The sequence below is a fragment of the Peromyscus californicus genome, unplaced genomic scaffold, assembly GCF_007827085.1.
Source record: "Peromyscus californicus insignis strain IS unplaced genomic scaffold, ASM782708v3 Scaffold_4__1_contigs__length_199733344, whole genome shotgun sequence".
Taxonomy (NCBI): domain Eukaryota; kingdom Metazoa; phylum Chordata; class Mammalia; order Rodentia; family Cricetidae; genus Peromyscus; species Peromyscus californicus.
Window position 1 is genome coordinate 103,196,089 of NW_026294562.1, and position 6,906 is coordinate 103,202,994.

Here is a 6,906-nt window from a genome sequence, read left to right on the forward strand (position 1 = left end):
CCAGCTGTCCTTTGTCCCTCTCGCCACCCCTTCTCCGTGAAGTCCTGTCCTCTATCGAGGCCCAGTTCAAAAGCCTCTACCTCGGAGGAGGCAGTATGACATAGCGGTGAAGGGTCAGGTTAGGGAAGTAGCCTCATTAAAGACACAAACGACCTTTAAAAAACCAAATTTATAAACCAAGCCAGGTGTGGAGCGCATGTCTGTAATCCTATCACCCAGGAGACAGAGGCAAGAGGATGGTAAGTTTGAGGGCAGCCTGGGCTACAAAATGAAACCTTGTCTCAAAATCATAAATAAATAAATAAATAAATAAATAAATTCACCGCCACTTCACTCCCCACACATACACAAAGATGCACAGTTGTGTGTGGTTTCAAAGGTGGGGGCGGGGCTCTAAAGCCCTGTACAGTCTTCCTAAGAGGCCAATATCTCAGGTCAAAGCCCTTCATATTGGAGCTGAGAGACATCAGACTTAAGTCCAGACCTGGAGTCTGCCATGTAGTCACAGCAGGACCCTGAACAACTGACCACATCCCTCTGTGCCCAGCTCCTTACCTGTAAGGCAGGTAGATCCGCCCTGTCTCCATTTCCCATGATTGTGGGGACGGGTAAGCTACCACCCTGGGCTCACAGGCTCAGCACCTGATGATTTGTGGTTTTCCCTTCTCCTGTGTCGGAGAGGATTTAATAAGCACCTGGAGCAGAGAGCGGGAGGGCCAGAGGAGACAGGAGGCTCACCCCCTGTGCGCTGCCCTGGTTGCAGCTCCCTTGCTCCCTAATCTCTTCTCCGCTGTCAGTGAGGGTTCAGCTGGCCCAGTCTTATCTCTCCCCACAGCCAGCTTGGGACAGCTTTTCGCCTCCCGATTTACATTTTTATTGATTTTCTTCTCCCTCCAGAGCTGCCCTTCCCTTCTGCCTCCCCTTTGGCTATAAAATGGGTCTACTGTGGGGCATCACAGTTCTGGGGCCAACAGAGGTGTGTGACGGGTCAAGCATGGCTTCGGCCCCATTCACTTACTCAGTCAGAAACCCACCCAATCAGTATGTCCCACAGGCATCTGGGGACACGGCCCCATGTCCAGCATAGCCTGCTCTTCGGAAAGCTGCTGAGGGTGCGTGGGTGCAGGACAATCAGGCCTTGGATGTCTTCCTTGAGGGCAAGGAGGAGCCCTTGGAACATTGATTGATGGATTATTCCATTGACTGGTTATTTTAAGCAGGGAATAACAAGCCGTGTATTTTAGAAAGGGCCACTGGCTGCAGCCATGGGGGCTTAGGGTGGGAGAGAGAAGCTGGAGGTTCAGCGCTTAGGCAAGTGGCTAGAGCGGTAATCAGGAGAAGGCGTTGAGCTACGTCAGAGGCGGCACCCTAGAAGTGGAACAGCCAGGTTAGGTTTTGAAAGATGAGCAGGGCAGAGTCGGGAAGGGTGCCGGGCGGAAGAGCTGTGGAGATAAGGGAAAGGCGGACAGAAAGCTCCTGGCAGGCGCGGAAATTTCCACTCACTCTGACTAGCTCAGCTTGACCTAAAAGGGCGGTGAGGGGCAGAGGCTGAAGAAGTGGGTCAGGGCTCTGGGCCCCTCAAGTCCTCTGTCCCCTGAACCTGGACACAGGTGGAAGTGGCAGGACACAGAGAGCTGGGCTAGGCTCTGAGCTCCAGGTTGGTGTGCTCCTTCCTTAAAACAAACCTTCCCTGTCCACAACACTGCAACATTTTATAGAAAGGAAGGCAGAGATGAATCGTTCTTCCCATGGAGTAGATAAAGCAACTGAGGGCCTAGAGTGCACAGATTCGTCAAGCCGAGCATCATGACACACATCTGTTTATCCCCGCATTTGGAAGGCGAAGGCAGAAGGATCAGAAGTTCAAGTTTAAGGCCAGCCTTAGCCTGGATGAGGCCCTGTCTCCAAGTATGTAAGCAAACAACCAACCAACCAACCACACACACACACACACACACACACACACACACACACACACAGAGAGAGAGAGAGAGAGAGAGAGAGAGAGAGAGAGAGAGAGAGAGAGATGAAAAGATGGATCAGCAGTTAAGAATGCTTGCTGCTCTTCCAAAGGACCCAAGTTCTGTGCCCAGCACCCACACTGGGTGGCTCACAACTGCCTGTAAGTCCAGCTCCAGGGACCTGACACCCTCTTGTGGCCTCCTCGGGCACTTGCACACACCTGTACACACGCATACACATATACGTAAATAAAAACAAAAGAAAAAGAGTTTAAAGACAAGAATCGCAGAGCCTTGTCCCAGGTCTTTTAAGAGCCCGGCTACCCCATTTTTAAGTCCCCGTGTGTGTTTTTGAATCCCACGTCCACAGCAAGTGGGATGGAAAAGAAGGAGGAGAGAAAACACAGCAAACAGCTTTGGCTTCGGTTTTTTTCATTTTTTCATGTCCCCATTTCTTCTTCAGCCTTTGTACCAGATATACATAGCCCAGCTCTGTCACTCCCCAGATGAGTAAAGTCACCGCACAGCTGTGTCTTGATTTTTTTCTTTATAAATAATAAATCCCAATCATCAAAACAACTGAGGAAGGAATAGAAAAGCGTAGCAGTGTAGTGGTTGCCTATTACTGAATAACAAATGACCCCAGATTGTACCAGGTTAGACCAACAAGTATTTTTTTTTTTTATCTTACACCATTTTTGGAAGTCAAGACTAGTGAGTTACATGGGAGCTGCGGCTCAGGGTCCTCACTGCGGGAGCTGCGGCTCAGGGTCCTCACTGAAGCTGCAGTCAAGTATCTGCCAGGACCATGGTCAGCAAAAGGCTCAGTGAGGGGCCAGGCATAATAACACACTCCTCTACTCTCAGCCATCAGGAGGCAACGGCAGGAAGATCGCCACAAGTTTGAGAGAGACTACAGAGCCAGACCCTGCCTCAAAAATAAACATAGGGTAAGGCGTGGTAGCACACGTATTTGAGGACAGCTCTTAGGAGGCAGAGTCAGGAGGATCTCTGAGAGCCTGGTTTATATAGTTACTTCCAGGCTAGCCAGGGCTACATGGTGAGACCCTAATAAATAGATAGGTAGATAGATAGATAGATAGATAGATAGATAGATAGATAGATAGATAGATAGATAGATATGGCCAGCAAAGTTGCTCAGTGGGTAGAGACACTGGCTGGCAAGCCTAGTGACTTCAATTCCATCCCTGGGGCCCACACGGTGGCAGGAGAGATTCCCGCAAGTTGTCCTCTGACCTCCACACACAAAACAAGCAAACAAACAGGCTCAACTGAGGCTAGAAGAGTCATCTCAAACCTAGCAGTGGACTGAAGTCTTCTGTTCTCTGTAATGGTCCTCCCCCGAGGCTGCCCATCCCGTGTAAGCCAGCTTCCCTCAGAATGAATGACCCAAGAAACAGACTGTGCTATCAAGATGGAAGCCTTGGTGTTCTGCAGGTGACACACTGCAACCTTTGCCACATTCTTTTGATCGTCAGACTCACCCTACTACAATGTGGAAGGAGAATACAAAATGTACAACTACCAGTTGTGTGCGGGCATCACTGGGGCTATTTGGAAGGTGTCACCCACATGCCCAGAATGACAGCTGGCACCCAGTGGGTACTTATTCCTTAGAGGCATCTATTACTCTCACAGTGATCACAGCTAGGCTGAGAAGGCAATATTGGACATGAGAAAGGAGAAAGTATTGCAACCGGGAATGCTCTCTAATTAGCTCAATTGCAGAAAGAAAGAATATTTAGATAAAGGGGTGCAACCAGGGAGACTTCCTACCAGAGGTGGAAAGTGATTCTGAAGAAGACAGAGGTGAGTATGACAGGCTGGTTGCCACTGGCCATGGCTTGGGTGTGATGTCCTCTCCCACACACAGCTCACGAGTTTGGATACTTGGTCCCATATAGTGGCACTGTTAGAGGAGCCTTCTTTTTGAGAAGTGAGACCTCCTGGAGGGAGTGAGCCCCTGGAGGGTGAGCCTTGAGCATCCCAGCCCAGCTCCAGTTCCACCTGGATTTCTCTGCTTCTTGCCCGCTGATGTGATGTAGCCAGCCTCTTCAAGCTCCTGCCACAGCCATGAGTCACTTCCACCACTGTGGTGAACTGCATCCCTTCAAACTGTGAGCCAAGCTAGTGCTCTCCTCTCTTTAGTTTCTTCTCAGATATTTGGTCACAGTGATGAGGAAAATGACTGATATACTAGCCCACCATCAATCTCATCTTCTTTGGTCTATCGGCAAGGTGCCCAGTCACAGGGATGACCCAGGTCAGCAGTGGCCATGCCCCCCTCTCTGCCAGTGACGGGTCACATGACTCACTTTGATGGACAAGATGAAAGGATGATCTGGTGGGAAATCTGTCTTCCTGGATGGGACAGTGGGTGGGAGAGGAGACTAATTTCCTTACCACCATATTCTTCTTTTGGTTGATGCCACATCAGACATTTGCGACCACAAGGGGTTGGGGGCTCCTCCACAGCTCAGGAGGAAAAAAACCTAAATCACCAGAGACGTAGTTCAACCACCAGATCAGGCCCGGGACCACTTCCTTCTGGCTTCCTTGTTAAATAAACATGCCACCGTGGGGCAAGCTCTGTTTCATGTGTTCTAACTGATCCTGCCTCCCTCTGGGGTCTTCTTTTTCTGAGGAAGATACAGAGAAGAGTGAGGCAGTGAAGGACCCTAGACTGAGAGGGAGAAGTCCTTGGTCTAACCCCAGCTCTGCCTCTGAGAAGCTCCGCAATCCTGAGTAAGCCCCTACCCCCACTGGGCCTCCAATAATTATAGCTAATATTTATCGACTGCCTGCTGCGTGCCAAGCACTCTGCTGAGAGCTCCCATTGCATGCCCTGCTCATCCTCTCAGCAGCCCTCTCACGCCGATATTGCTCTCTTTATCTCACGGATAAGGAGACTGGAGGCTGAGACCTGAGGTTGCCAGCAGGATCACAGTAGATCTCTGGCTTTCAAATCCAAATTTGTCTCCCTGAAACTTCGAGCTCCTAACCATAGCCACTGTACGGCCTAGCACTAAAAGGGAGCCTATGGTCAAGGTGACCTCTCAGGACCTTTCCAGCCCGAATAGTCTTTGATTTGTTGTCCTGTTTATAGCTAGATGATCAACAAGCCAGCTTAGCCTAGCCGAGAGAAGAGAGAAATAAGTGCCGTCTTTAAACATCCAAACAGCTGTCATGTGAATGGGGATTAGACTTACTCATTATGGATCAGAGGACAGGAGCTGGGCCCGTGGAGACACTACAGGGAGACAGAGGGTACAACTTACATAAGGAAGAGCTCTCCAGTAGCCCTTCGGCAATGGGTAGAGCTGACCCCAGAGGTAATGACTCCCTGTCATGGAAGTTATACAAACCTGTGTCTGACAAAGCTTTGTCAGAGGTCTGGTATGGAATAGAGACAGACATGAATGACTTGGGGTTTACAGGAATTAAGCAGGATAACATGACCATACTCCCAGCACCACAGTATGTAAGGTTCAAAAAGTGTGTGGGGGTGGGGGGTCAAAAAACTGAGTGGTTTTTCCTTTTGACTCTGAAACTCTTTGACTTTAAGATTCTCTAGTATTTTTTTTTCCTTCCTGGCTCTAACACTCTGCAGCTCTATGGTTTTAAGATGCCCCAATTCTTTCTGCCTTCCTAAGATACTATGGATTCTGATACTTTAGCTGTGACTGTGACTCAAAACGCTGAGAAGCCTGTGATTTTTTTGATTTAGTAGCCTCTAGCTTTAACGATTCATTAAAGTGCCTCTTGTCAGTTCTGGACACAAGAGGGAATTGCTCCAGATGGCCTGGACACGAGCTGAGCTGCTCTGCCCACCATGCACCTCTGTCACCCCCACCCCAGCCTCTGCCTTCCCTCCCAATCAAGCAATGGTCTCCTCAGTCCCTGCACCACCCCCACTATGCTGCTGCCTCTTATCCTACCAGATGGGTTCTTCATTCCCTTCATCCTGGGTGGCTCGTCAGACCGGAGTCTTCACTAGTTCAAAGGGGACAAAAGAGAATGAGGAACTTGGCCATTGTTCTTGAGGCACCTAAAGGTTAAGGATTTGTGTCTCTCCTTTTATTTGTTTTCCTTTATCTTCTTCTCCTCATTTTTCTCCAGGTAGCCTAGGCTGACTTTAAACTCACAGTCTTCTTGCCTCAACCTCCTGAGTTCTGCAACTAAAGTGCCACACCCAGTTTCTTGTTTTTATTTAGATCTAATTCAAACTTATCTCCACCAGGAAGCCTTCCATGATTGACACTAAATATCCCATAATCCAATTTATAAGTGTGAAACTCCATGCTCTTTGATTAGTTATTGTGCACACAGAAAATTCTGTGTGTATTCTGTCCCCCTATCTATGTACGAGATTACCTCTGAATCCTCAGCTAGGCTGAGAGCTTATCTTCCTATTAGAATGGAGGCTCCAGATAGACACAGTTGCATCTCCATTATATTATGCCTGAACTATAGTGAAAGGTTGAATCATGATCTTCTCCCAGTTCAATACATTCCCAAAGGCAAGTTGTGTCTCTGTCATTGAACTGAGGATTGCATAAAATTAGAAGCATGGGTCCCTTTAAGATAAGGAAGTCCCCAAGGTCAAGGACTGTGTCTCCAGCCTCGGGCTGCACCAGAAGCCTAACTGACAGCAAGAAATCTAGGGCTTCTCCAAGCTCTACATATTCCTTCCATCTCAGCCCAGAACTGGACACAAGAAAGAGTGTTTTTCTTAAAGCAAACAGACACAATTTTTAAGAAGGAAGATGTAGGAAGTAGCATAGGAATTCAATGCCTTTAGATCCTCTCTAGGGTCCACTCTGCACCCTCTTTTCTAGAAGCTGGAATGATCCTCTCCCTGCTCCTCCCAGGAACTCAGAGCAAGTGAAGATGTCAGCACCTTGGACAGCGCCCAACCCATTCC